The sequence below is a fragment of the Diuraphis noxia genome, unplaced genomic scaffold (genome assembly GCF_037042655.1).
Source record: "Diuraphis noxia isolate RWA-SAM2 unplaced genomic scaffold, SU_Dnox_SAM2 contig0004, whole genome shotgun sequence".
NCBI classification, from domain to species: Eukaryota; Metazoa; Arthropoda; class Insecta; order Hemiptera; family Aphididae; genus Diuraphis; species Diuraphis noxia.
In genome coordinates, this window is record NW_028301714.1 from 52582827 (window position 1) to 52597796 (window position 14970).

A 14970-nucleotide genomic window follows, 5' to 3' on the forward strand; every position below is an offset into this window, starting at 1 on the left:
TAATTTTATATGACATATTATTTTTATAATATATCGGAACACACATGACACATCACTACATCACTGTCCACTGATGACATGCAACCATGCATCAGGACTTCCGCCGATGTTTAAGAATAGCGATTACTATTTGTAATAAATATGAATAATGATAAAAAAAATAATTAATTACTGTTTGTCATGACTGCGGTTACTTATAACGATACTGTGGCCGCGATGACGTGATTAACGAAATCGCCGCCAAAAGACCACGACATGTCGCGATAGCATGGTGTGCATCCACACGACGTCATCACGAATATCATTATTTTAATATTTCATGTTTGATCGGCCAACGGTCTTGACATGTTGCCGGTGCAGTGCCTGAAAAAACACGAATGTCACTTATATTATGTACTATGCATTATGTCACATTTGTCACGTGTTCCACAAATCGAGAATCGACTCACGATAATCGCATAGATAATAATAATATTACACACCGATATTTAACCGATTTTCTTATTCATTGGGCCGATCGCACGTGTCCGAGACTGGTCGTGAGGACTTTAATCGAACTCGTGTCTGCTCATGCCTATACAAATACAATGCAATATTTATTTATTTAAATTATTAGTAATTTATGGGCTAAATCCTATGAAGACAAAACTAATATTAATGATGAATACAGTTTAGAGTACGAACACTACGAACTTAAGAATAAATAATATTAGTTAAAATAATACAAATGCTAAACAACACAACAGGTATTAACATGAAAACATTTTAATCAAACTGAAAAATTATCGATTTAGAAAGGTGGGATCCGTGAAGTTGTTAAAAGTTGGCGATGGACATACGCGCCTCAAAGGCTCATTATTGTTATGGTTTTATTACTTTTGAATTGGAGAATATTGAATATTACATAGGTGGATGGTATTATGTGCATGCAAGCTGGAACAGAAGTACCTATTGGCTATTATACCTAACGACTCAAAATCCTAAAAATAAATACCCTTATTCCCAAACGGCTTCGGTATAACTGTATGAGACAACAAGAATTCAAGATCTAAAATCGATAAGTATGTGGTGGCTTATAGAGCTATTTGTTGACTTGAATACATAAAAAAAATGCATAATAAACTGAATAAACATACAAACATACAATCATAGATGTGTAATAATAATGAGTGGTTCTTGTTAAAAATGTTAAAATATAAAAATATTCAAAAAGGTGACGATAGATGCCGCTGCCGTTATAGTCTAGAATATGCACTATGCACTGACCAAATATAAAATATTTCATAGTCTTCGTCTTAATCATAATGTGATTACTTATCATCATTATTATAATTAATTATAGTATATTATTAATGAAATAATGTTATATAATATTACACATATATTATTAGTATTATTACCTATCTACAGCTCTGTTCGCCGACTACACAATGTTTATCGAGAATCGTTAAAAATCGAATGAATTTCGTAGATGTCGTTCTTCATAAGTTCATAACTAAATTCGTACCAGTGTACCTATCTGATCCATCTAAACCAACTAATAAGCTTATGCATAGAGACCACTACCAGTGCCGATGGCGTACTCAGTGCTACTTTATTTGTAGAACATGGTATAACAATTTTTATGTTTTTTTTCATATTAATATATTATTCATCTAAATAATTGAATATTTATACCTACTTATTATATATGTAGTATAAGATGAATACATTACAAATCATACAAACTTATGAATATAGACATACATACAGCATACATACACAGTTGTAAGATCATGGAAATCAATTGTGGCGATTGTCCCTTCGCCGCCTCTCGAGTCGGATTTCCATGTCATTAATTAGAGACTATGTGAAATGTAGTATGTTTGAGTATGTTCTTGGTTGCATCCGTGCCCACCTTAATTATCACTCTCACATTCGGAAACACACATAGTACTACATAATATTATATGGAAATGTATTGCTAAATTTGGATAGTATAGGAGTACCTATACTTTGAAGAGCTTCTTTGGGCTTCAACAATTTAATAAGAAAATGAATAAACAATCAGCAGCCAACAGCCTATAGTTGTTACGGCTGTTGTAAATAATAATAATAAAGTGATCACAATATCACATACGATGCATATCTATACGTGTTGTATGGTGCATATAACGACCATCCTTAACACTATACTATCAACGTAAATATCAACAACAACAGTTTTGCAATGTGTTTTGTTGCAAAACATATTTTTGTAAATAAAATGGAGGAAAACACTTAACAGACGACAACTACGAAAAAATTGTTTTTTTGTATAACGATAATATAGCCGTATTATAATGATGATATAGGCATTTTCCAACTAATATTTCAACCTGAGATACGAGTAAATCCATTTTATTTTTTAGCTTTTGGTTCATACTCCAACTTGTAGACCCGACTTCAAGGATCGACAACATGATTCAGTGACGCCGTGAGATTGTTGAATGTATCATTTTAACATCGTAATATTATAGTGCAACTAAAAATACTACATTCATAATATTTAAAATACTAAAAACAGATACCTAAGTGTCTAAGTCCTAAATCACCAATTCTCCATCTATAAATAAAATTAACGGATCATAAATATCTGCATATATGTATCATGTATCAGTGGCGTGCAGATCCCTTTTTCCATGTGGGACAAAGTTAATTTTTTTTACACCCACCATCATCACCCACCCAAAGCTAAAAGTTATAAATAATATATGTTTTATTAAGGGCCTTTATACAGTTATATGAAAACACAATATTTATTAAACAAAAAAAAAACCCATACCCACCTTATTTTCAAGTGGGGCCTAGGCCCCATTTGTGTCTTATCTGCACGCCACTGCATGTATGTATATATTTTTTTCCTGTATACGGTTATACAGTATAATAATAATAATATATAAAGAATTGATTAAATTTGGATTAGGATTATATTGAGTAAGATCAAAAGTTGATGATTTTTTGATATACATTTTTCTTTTGAACAATAAATGAACATTTTCTGTTCACAATATCGAAACATTTCTCAATGATATTGTTGTCTAAAGAACACGATTACGCATCAAATAATATGTATATTTTATGCATTACATAAAAATATAAAATAATGTATACAATACATACTTCCTAAAATTTTCATACACACATGTACCTACATATATTATTATACATAGTACCTATATACACATGTCACATAGGTAGTCAAAATGAACTCACATTGTAAAATTGTGTTTGAAATTGACTGGTATATAAATATACAACTTTCATAAGCTCAACAAATTTTCATTTTGATATAAAAAAAATTGAATTTTGTGAATTAATAGTTTGAGCATTGAGTGCATCATGCACTGTGCATGTGTATGAAAATTATAGAAAGTATGTATTGTAAACTTTATTTTATGTTATATGTATATTATGCGTTATACATATATCATTTGGTGCGCAATTGTGTTGTTATTTAACAAAGATAAAAAGGGATTAGGGCGCCATCGTGGTGTAATAAGCCGGGTCAAAAAAAGAAAAATGGCGCAATACTATTGAAGCTGTAATCTATATAAATCACGATCATCAGTAATTGGACCAAATTTTATCTACCTGCTTCGTATAGAATATTTGTTTATAGATTTTACTATCCAGATATTGGGTAAAAATATACAAATATATAACGTTTATCAACTAATTACTTTTTTTTTTTCTAATACATAAGAAAAACATTTATTTATAAATTATACTATATGCTGCCGATTTTACAAATTTAATATCATATAAAAGGTCAAGAAAATTAGTCAAATAATAATAATTATTAATAACATTTTTTTTTTTTAATAAGTAAATAATAATAGGTAAAAATTGTACAGATTATACAGATTGTACCGAATGTACCGTACAATCTGTATAATTTGTGTATTTTTTTTTAACTAAATTTATTCTTTTTCCCTTTATTTTTTTATCATTAAAAATAAAATTTTTCAAATTAAAGTTCGTTTTCTTGTTATTTGTAATATATGACATATTAATTTAATAGTGGCCCAATAACTGTACACCTTTTTGAAAAAATTCTCGGACGTCCTATTTTTCATCTCCGTGGTTTTACAAATTCTATAACGTGCTCGAGATTTTAGTACGATTATATAGGATCTTATACGGTCTTACCTAATATTAATCGCACTTCACACTCGTAGTTAATCCTCATTTAAATAATTTTTTGCTAAATTGTTTTATATAGGCAAATGGTTAAAATAAATTATAGAATAAGTCTCGAATTTAGTATTTTAGTTTATGTGTTTAGAGAATTTGATCAGGCCGTCTACATAGTCTTTTCAGGTGATCATACATCTCTACATTGGTAGACTGGTAGACATTTAAAAATGTTCTTATAATCAGCTTAAAAAAACTGAAACTATATGGATATAACTAATACAATGTCATTGCTTTTTAAAAGTGTATTTTATATCTATTGAAAATTACTAAATATTAATTTACTCTGTGTATTGATGATGGTGGTAAATAAGATTTTTTGTAGAAGAAAGAAATTTCAGGTGGGTTAGAACCCTAAAAACCTACCCCCGCGTATGACACTACTTACGTATAACATTAAATATAACATTTAAATCATTATCTATTAGTAATTACACATTGACGTTCAGACATTTACGTTTAGTTTGTTCAAAAATACAGCTCCACCTAAACACAGACATAGCGAAAAACTGCATAACGTACATTTTATATATATGTTAACTACAGTCTGGATCGTAAGATGGAGATAACCATACTATATATAGTGCAAATACGGATGTTGTGCGCGTCCTCATGTAGGTCATATAAAGAGTGTGCACCGATTGAAATAAGTCTATATATCACCATGTCGACATTCCATACCTACCTAGCTATTAAATGTAACTATACAAAATAATATGCATTGTGAGTAAACCGAGTGTAGCTTGAACCTTTGTTAAGTACCTACCCATAGTAAAATAAATCATTATATTAACAAATATTTTCGTTATTCAGCATTATATATGCAGTTGTTCAAGGATAATGTAAACACATAATTCACATAATTAATATGGAAATTTCTTTAAGTCATTAGTCAGTAAATTATTTATTAAATAAACATGAAAATTTTAAAGTGCGGTATATATTGTAAATTATTGCTTCGAACATTCTGAAATTTGAAACATCTGGGGACTGTGGTATAGTGTAACAACACAATAAATACAATATAATATGTATATATATTAAATGACTTACCCACTCAGTCAAAAATAAGATATAAATATTATACAAAGACGTAGCTCTTACGATAATAACATATGTATAATAGTGTGATATATTATATATATTGTATAGTTATATGATTGTGCGTATTTATGTATTTACATTCGAAACGAATCGGTTATTTAAATGTTATACATATTATTTTTATTTTAAAATAAATATTTTCTTAAGATAAGATGTAGTCAATTGAAGTATTTTACCAGGAGTGGAGTTAAGAGTAAGCACAGAACTAAATCATAGGGTAGAAATCTACACTTGTACCTATTATACATTCAAAATAAAATACAATTTTTCTTATTCCTATCCACAATTATAATTTAAAAGTAACATTAACCCGGTATTACACATGGATCGATACCAGTCGATCGACAATATACATAATACATATATTATCTTATTACTAACCTACATTTTCACGTATGAATTAACTCACAAACTTCGGTTTATTATAATATGGTATTGGCTTCCAATAATTTCATTTCACGCATAATGGGTATATGAATTAGTTACCTAAATAATATTAACACAATTGTAGAAATATCGTCATGATAAAAATTAAAAATTAAATAACTAAAATATAAATATAATACACATCTAAATATAAGCCAGGAAAGATCTGTTGTACACATAACTTGTCGAATGTCGGTGGTATATTAATGTATTATAAATAATCCATATAAAAGATGCGTACGTTGAAATTGAAATGCGCAATATTAATAATAAATCCGGGGTGGTCGTCCAATTAGTTTATAAACATAGATAGGTAGTAATGTAATATAGCTAGTATAGGTGTCGATTATTCATAGTTAAATTAATAAATCACTTGTAACTGCAATGTGTATGTTATGAATATTATAATAATATATTTTTGAAGATAATATACCTACCATGTCCATTGTTCGTAAAATGTTAAGAGGACGCTACACCGACATAATATGTTGTCTTCGTCTTACAAACTCGTAACATGGCAAATTTTATGCTTAGCAGATCACGTTTAGCTCCGTTAGTTCAAAATTTAGAGTAAATTGACCTCTTACAAAAGTTAAAGGTAACATTATTATCGAGGGCAACTCGTAGGCTTTTTATTATATTTTAATTTTAAAGTGAGTTATATGTATTTTAAAATTGTAACTGTTTTGTGTATCTTATCTTGTGCACTTGTAAAGTTGTAAGACGGAGACAACATATGCGGGTGTAGAGTTCTCTTAATATAAATATTTTACGAAAATTTAAAATATCTACAAATAACTCGTTTTTGAATCAAGTATAATAATATAATGAAATTAATTTTTTCAAAAACTTAATATGTTGCTTAAAATTCTAATTTTAGAGCGTTTGTTTTTTTTTCAGGTATTTTAAAATGATTACGTTGAATTTTTACTTTTAAGAATATTATTCTTTTAAAACCAGTTTAAAGAGAACTGCACTATGGTTCTCTGTAAACCAATTATTACATTATATTATTTATGATTTTAGTGACCAATTCAACGATCGGCTTTGAATTTTCTTGATATTAAAAGCTAATTTGATAGTCCTTGACACTCCTTATCGTGCTAGGTTTATTCGCAATAAAAATTAAACAATCCATACGTTCAATGCATTTTTTTGAATCTCTACTTGTATTAAACAATATTTAAACATGCATACATATATGGTCATATGGACCTATAAATTATAGGTATCATATTATATATTATCTAGTGATCGAAGAGAAATTATTCTCATTTCATACCTATTCTATAACCAAAAATTATATAGGTAATGACATTCGACATTGAGTCGATTATTATTACTAGAAATGTGTCATGACAAATGTATGTATGCACATTTGTTTTATACGCGTATGTGAGTATGTGACGTAGGTACTTAGCAGAGCATGTGGTCCACTGTTTGCATGAACATAAAATAATAACACGATATTACACACTAAATAGTAAATAGTCGTCAGCTTGAAACTTATGAAACCCTGAACTGTTCTTAAATATGTAATAGTTGTATATACTTGTAATATAACAAGTTTACGCAAAGTTGCAAATTTACAAGGCATAAATAGAGTTTATCATTGAAAACGCTAAATTTCAATTTAATTATTTTAACAACCATAAGACTAAACAAATAGGTAGTAGGTACCTATAGGTACTGATATTATTACCAAGGGAGTAATTTATATATATAAGTATTAATTACCCATATAATAACAATATGAGAGTAATAATAATAATAATAATTATTATTATTATTATTAATAGGTGTGCGAATATGAACGTGGATAAACCGAAAAACAGTACTACAGTAAAAACAAACGGCATTCTATTACCATAAAGTCCGGCGAACTAAAGTCCGGTAAAAAAAAAGATAAAACATATTTATTTGATTACAAACGAAATATTTGATGAAATATCAAAAATAAAAACATAGGTAGATTCAATAATTTAATAAAAATATTCTAAATAATATACGTTTATAAATAAAGTAATAATTTTAAAAAATTTTATTAGGTAAAAGTTTTACCATACAACCAACAATGTTTAATGACCACTATTTTTACCATGTTAAAAAATCAATGTGATTACAAGTTACAACCTTGTATAACTACTTAATTTGTTAAATATTAAAAATCACTAATTTACGTATTTATTTAATAAGTATTAGCAGCAGGTACACTCGTACTTCATACTTAAACAGTTTCTAAAAGTATATGAGTATAGACAGCAGGCTGCTGTTGTAAAACATACTAAACATACATATGGTACATCGATAACTAAATTAAACATAGTTTTTCTCATAAATTATGTGAGATCATTTTATAAACTGTAGTTCAACCACTTCAACCCCTACTCCTACTGCTCTCATTACAAACTGCTTTCTTATAAAAAATGTCTAGTTTTGTCCAAGTTATTGCATATACCGCAAATAAGCTGAATGTTAGATGCTATTGCTATTGTGTAAACTTAATGAATATTAAATTGCATTACGACGTTGCCAAATTCACCAATTTATATTATTATATTTTAATGATTAATTTACTTTATTAATAAGTAGCCAGTAGGTGCGAATTATTTCTTATCTATCTACAAAATATCGACTATAGTTTATATTGATGGATAGACGGATATTATATTAACTAAAATAATTATTTATATATATATTATATACTATGACATATTATAGTGCCTTAGTTTTTGCTTTTTACTATTTAAAAAATTATATGACTTTATATACTAATGTATTTATGAATATGATATACCTAAAATAATATTAGTAAGCAACAGAAATATAATAAAGCTAGAAGCTAAATCTATAACAGTTATATATTTGTGAAGCTAAATTCTTATAGACTTTGTTTAATAGGTATTCAAAAAACAAAAAAGTCTATTTGCTTTAGAATAGTAGGTAAGTTTCGAGTTAGGATACAGGATTTGTTCAAGGAGGGAACACGTTGGCATTTCCTAATGAGAGGGGGTAGTTCCCTTATATCATCTATGTTATAAGATAGATAAATAATAATGGTAACAAATAAGAGATCAAAGGGCATCTATAATCTCTCTCGAGTCCTCCTTAAATACGCCACTAGTCGTATTGTGGACTAACTTTTAGGTCACAGTAATGGGTATGCTAAATTTGAATTCAATGTTTAAATTATAAGTCATTACATAATATAAACGATTTTTAACGGAGACTGTGTCAGCCTCAATATTTATGAGAATATTTTACGATTCATTTACATTAGTAATTTATTTTTCTATTAGAAGTTTGGTGCCTTTTAAAGTAGTGTCAACGGACGCACCCTCCACTCAACCCTCCAAACCTTGTAAAATAAAAAACTCAAATTTACTTATTGTTTTATTATATTACAGATTGTAAATACATTTATTTATAAAAATAAAAAATTTTGGTGCCTATGTTGAATTAATGTTACTAAAATAAAGTAGACACCTATTGGCTATTATATATAATTAATTATTACAATATTATTGTTATCATAACTAATAAGTTCATGTCACGTACCGTTTAATGGTGCAGTGAATAAGTGCTTGGAATAAATAGATTAAAATTAGTTAAAATATTTTTAAGAAATTTCTTTGTGTATAAAAAATAGCAATGTAGGACATATCACATGGATACAATATAATATATTATATTACATATACTGATACACTATATTATATGGCAATAAATAATTACATTATTATTAGTATTTTTGGTATACTATACGTCATAGTACAGTATATTTGAACACGGGATTTTTTTAATACACCCATTTAATATGTAGGTATACATACAAATATTAATATATATATATATAAGTATAATAATATACATTATACATATTAATATATTATTTATATTTAAAATATTCATATACATATATCAAGACAAAATATACTTAATGTTATACGAAATTTATAATTATATAAAATATATAAAATCGTAGGTATACCCTTGTAATTTTGATATTATTTATGGAACGCTGTAAAACCAGTTTATGTAGAACTTTCTTGTGTATTAAATTTGAAAGCATAAGTTATTAAATTGAAAACAAATAAATTTGCAAAATTCGAACTTCAAACGCTGATTTAAAATTAATAATTTTTACGATTTTTGACTTGAATTAAGAAAAGTCAAAATTTTCAAATGTCTTTAATAGTACATAGTAAAATAGTATATAATGTTTTGAAAATTAATTCATATCTAGAATATATTAATATATATCATAAATATTTATAGCAAAACATGTTAAGTCTCTATTATAGTTATTCTGTCTTATTCATTTTTGAATTCAGTACAGCAAAATAACGAAATCGATTTTGTCCAAAACTAATTTTGACTTGATGTTATTGACTTCCCTATTATTTAGGTGTTCCCGATTACTTCAATAAATAGATATTTGGAATCAATAATCTAAAATTGAGAAATACTATACAGGTATTTTGGCATACCAGGTAATGAAATCGCAGATGAAATAGCCAAAAGAGCTACCAAAGAACAAACCTAATTCTGGAATATTATACGTACAACCCATTTCGATATAAAACATAAAAACATCAAATAAACGCTAACCTTAATCAAATATGTCTTCAAGAATGGAGATTAGTGTAAAATAACAAACTAAAAGAAATTAAATCATCCACCTTCTCTTGGATGCACGATATGTCACTCCCACGCAGACATCAATAATCATCATCGATAGACTACGAATTGGCCACACATTATATACACTCATGAGCACTTAATGAATAAAAAGGAATATGCAGCTCATGTAACACCGCGATCATTGTAAAACATATTTTACTGAATGCCTTCTCACAAAAGACGCCAGACACAAACGGATGCTCTTCAACAATCTGTGTGAAACACTAACACCAAACGAAGAGAGAACATCATCAATTCTAGAATTTCTCAAAGAAACCAACCTTATTCATAAAATATAATATCAATACTTAGAATATCACATAAAATGTTAAATATATTTCTCTTAAATTCTTATTGTATCATATTAATCACCTATTTACAACTTATTATTTTGTACAATTTAAATAAACTATAATTATGCATTTTATTGCAACGTCAATAAGTTATTGACAATAATTCCGGTAGTTGAGGCGTATTAAAAAAAAAAAATTTAAAACTGAAGTGATCGCTATACAGAAGTTCCGCTATAATATTTTATTTATATTATTGTTCTGAAATAACAGTTGTGATACCGAACCAAAAACTTATTATTCATTACGATACGAAATCGTTATACAATATTAATTGATAACATATATAAAATATTATATGTAATTTTTTTCAAATGCTATTTGATAATAGGTATTTATTGAATATTCAAAATATTACATAACGTACATGGAGTGTAAGTGTTCCTTTTAATGTGGTTGGGAAGCTACTGGCAACATGTATGGAATGATACTTTTAACGTTCATATAACGTTAGAATAAATCATTTTATTTATATTAGAATTAAAGTTACTTTCTCAAGACATAATCAGTTCCATACACATTGCAATTACACGAATGTATATGTATCATTAAATGTAACATTACAAGTTCCAAATTAACGTTGTAAAAATATCGCCTAAGCAGTGGGATTGTCTCCGTCTTAAACACGTATTACGTAGCATATTTTCGTTATATTTTGATATTAGAGTGAATTGACCACTATCAAATTTTTAGGTAAAAACATTATCTGTGTTCTCTCGTTGGTTTCTTACGATATTTTAATTTTTAAATGAGTTATGAGTATGTAAAGTATAATATTGTATGTGTTTATTTGAAATACTGAATGAATAACTCATTATGCGTTCTGCAAAAACAGGTTCATTATATACCTATCTAATTTTTTTGATAAATTTTAATATTTTTTGAATATTTCCGAAATTCAATCTTTTAACATATATTTCACCTATAGGAATATAATAAAAATAAGTTGAGCATGTTTGTGAACATGATACATCACAATACCTGTCTGAATTTTTTAAAATTAATACACACATATTAAAAAAAAAATGCTAGAACTATAGAAGATGCCCTTGAGGCCTTGACTATATTGTTTGCTTTACTTTATTTAATAAGTGTTTTATCTAAATAATTCCAATAATTTATGACAGATCTACGTCAACTTGTTTTTGCTATGTTTCATTATTCACAGTTAATGAAGTCTTCTTAAAGTATATCTAGTATACTTACGCATACCTAATGTCCTACTCATAATTTATTATATTATACCTACTTGTGTATTGTTGTTTGATAAAATGCGGAAATGCGTTTATTACACAGCACTACTATAATACAGTTGTACGACCAGAATTCAAATCTTGCACGGGTCGCTATAGATTATGTGTCTGTCATCACGTTTTGGGTCAGTAAAAGTGCTTCGATTTTTGTCTTCAGTACCTCGTTCGATCAGAAAGTGAATCTAGTTTGGGGGGTCAAAAGTAAAAAATTATAAATACTTATCGACATAATCGAGAAAAACAAACTAAAAATTAAGGGAAAAACGGGAAATTTTACGCACACTCATTTTTCGACAAAATCGTTTTTGGTTTTTGATGTAATTTAAAAAAAAAAGACACATGCAATTTTCACCGAATGTTTATATAAGTATATTATATCCACCATGCAATTTTCAAAAATTTTCAACTTAAGTTGAACTATTCATAGTCATTTGAAATTTTCGATCATTTTTGCTTTTTTTTTAAATTAATATTGATAAAAATTTATTTGTTAGGCAGAAAAGCTTGAAAATTTAATACAAGGCTCTTAACATATTGTTACAATAGCAGTTGAAAAATAAAATAAATTCATAGTCACAATTCTTTTCAATTTACAAATTTTCAAATTCAAAGTTTGAATTTTGACAAAATACGTAAAAATCACGAAAATTCACAAATTATTTTAAGCTAGAAATTCATAAAAAATTTTCCTTTTATATCTAAGATTTGAAAATTTAATACAAGATTCCTTACAAGTTTTTCAATCTTTATCATAAATAAAAAGTCCACCGGAAATTCAAATTAAATTTTTATGAGCATTTGAAATTTAAATTTTTACAACATTGGATTTTCACTTTTAGCGATTTCCTTATTTTGGTGTAACTTTAAAACAAACGATCGCAGATACTTGAAATTTTGACTGAACGTTTATATAGGCATTTTCTATATTTGATAAAATTTTCAAAACATTTAGATTTGTTTTGAGCGGTTTACTGACATTTTAATTTTTCAACTTTTTTAGTTTTTTTTTCTATAAATATCGATAAAAATTTATTTGTTCGGTAGAAAAGCTTGAAAATTTAATACAAGGCTTCTAACACATTTTAACAATAGCAGTTAAAAAATTTTAAAAATACGTATGCACGATTTTTTTTATAAGCATTTAAAGTTCAAATTTTGACTAAATACGTAAAAATTACGGCAACGTTAAAATTATCTTAGATAGAAATCCATAAAAGTTTTTCTTTTTAATTCCAAGATTTGAAAATTTAATTCAAGATTCCTTATAAGTTTGTCAATCTTTATCACAAATAAAAAGTCCACCGGAAATTCAAATTAAATTTTTATGAGCATTTGAAATTTAAATTTTTACAAAATTGGATTTCCACTGGATTTCACATTTAGTGATTTTCTTATTTTGGTGTAACTCTAAAAGTCTAAAACAAATGACCGCAGATACTTGAAATTTTCACTGAATGTTTATATAGATATTTTCTATATTTAATAACATTTTCAAAATATTTAGATTTGTTTTGAACTGTTTACTGACATTAAATTTTTCAACTTTTTTAGTTTTTTTTTCTATAAATATCGATAAATATTTATTTGTTCGGTAGAAAAGCTTGAAAATTTAATAAAAGGCTTCTAACACATTTTAACAATAACAGTTGAAAAATAAATTAAATTCATGGTCACAATTTTTTTTTTACAAGGATTCAAAGTTTGAATTTTCACAACATACGTAAAAATCATGAAAATTCATAAATTATTTTATGCTAGAAATTCATAAAAAATGTTCCTTTTATATCTAAGATTTGAAAATTTAATACATAGCTCCTATCATATTTTTACAATAGCAATTGAAAAATAAAATAAATGCGTACTTACAATTTTTTTTACAAGCATTCAAAGTTTGAATTTTGACAACATATGTAAAAATTACGAAAATCACGAAAATTTGCAAATTATTTCAAACTAGAAATTCATAAAAAATTTTCTTTTTAAATCTAAAGTTTGAAAATTTTTAATAATCTATAGACAGAGACTAAGACTAAGACGGTTTAGTCTTCGCTCAGAATCGTTTTTCGTATACAATGATATAATATCATTAGATTCAAATTTAATTCCATCCATTACAGTAACCCACTTGTAACCTATTGTACAGCAGAGCGACATCCACGACTTTTTTTGTGTTGATACTTTAAAAAATTGTATTCTTAAATAGTTGGCTTTAAATATTATAGTCGTTATAGTATTATAGAACCTGCAGGATAGGAAACGTTCAATAATATGTATACATTTCACAAAATATTGTATGGTTTTTAGCAATAATTTATTCTGAAAATGTCTTATCTCTTCTCATATTTTGAAATTATGACTCAATGACTTTTAATAATTATTTCGATCTTCCCTAATTTAGACGTTTTGGATTACATTACTTTACTGAGTATATCTTATATAACTCCAAATTATGAAACAAATCTATCAAAACAATTACTAAAATTACTATAAATTGAAATTTGTAATTTAAGATATTATAATACAATATGATAATATAATGAAAAAAAAATAATATTACATAATTTAATAATTTTAACTATAGTTATTTGAAATTAAACGACTCAAACATGAGGGTGCTTAAGCACCCCCAATCACTACCTTAGTTGCACCGTGGCAATAACTTTTTAATTTTCTTACAACACATAAATAGTTCTATATTTCATTTGATACGCGTGATGCCGCCGTGAAATGTCGATATCCACGATTATATCGAAAAATAGACTTTTCCAGATAGGTATTATCAAAAACGTTTGACCAGATATAGGCCTGGTTACTGGCTGTAGATATAGGACGGTTCAATTTATTCCGTAATACCTACTACTTAGTCAAACGTGACTATAGTTGTAACCTGCAGGCTGCAACAGGTATAGTCTAGGTACCCAACTATTTTTTACTATAGT

General features: G+C 27.0%; 1 protein-coding gene across 1 annotated transcript in view; it reads right to left on the reverse strand.

Moving 5' to 3' along the window:
- LOC149056185 (uncharacterized) overlaps positions 1-14970 on the reverse strand; it is a 20294-nt gene continuing 5324 nt past the window's right edge. Inside the window, exons 3-4 of the mRNA XM_089225653.1 lie at positions 483-574; positions 1-363 (exon numbers count right to left, since the gene is read on the reverse strand). The gene's annotated coding sequence lies outside the window, so the exon portion shown is untranslated. The remainder of the gene's footprint in view (positions 364-482; positions 575-14970) is intronic.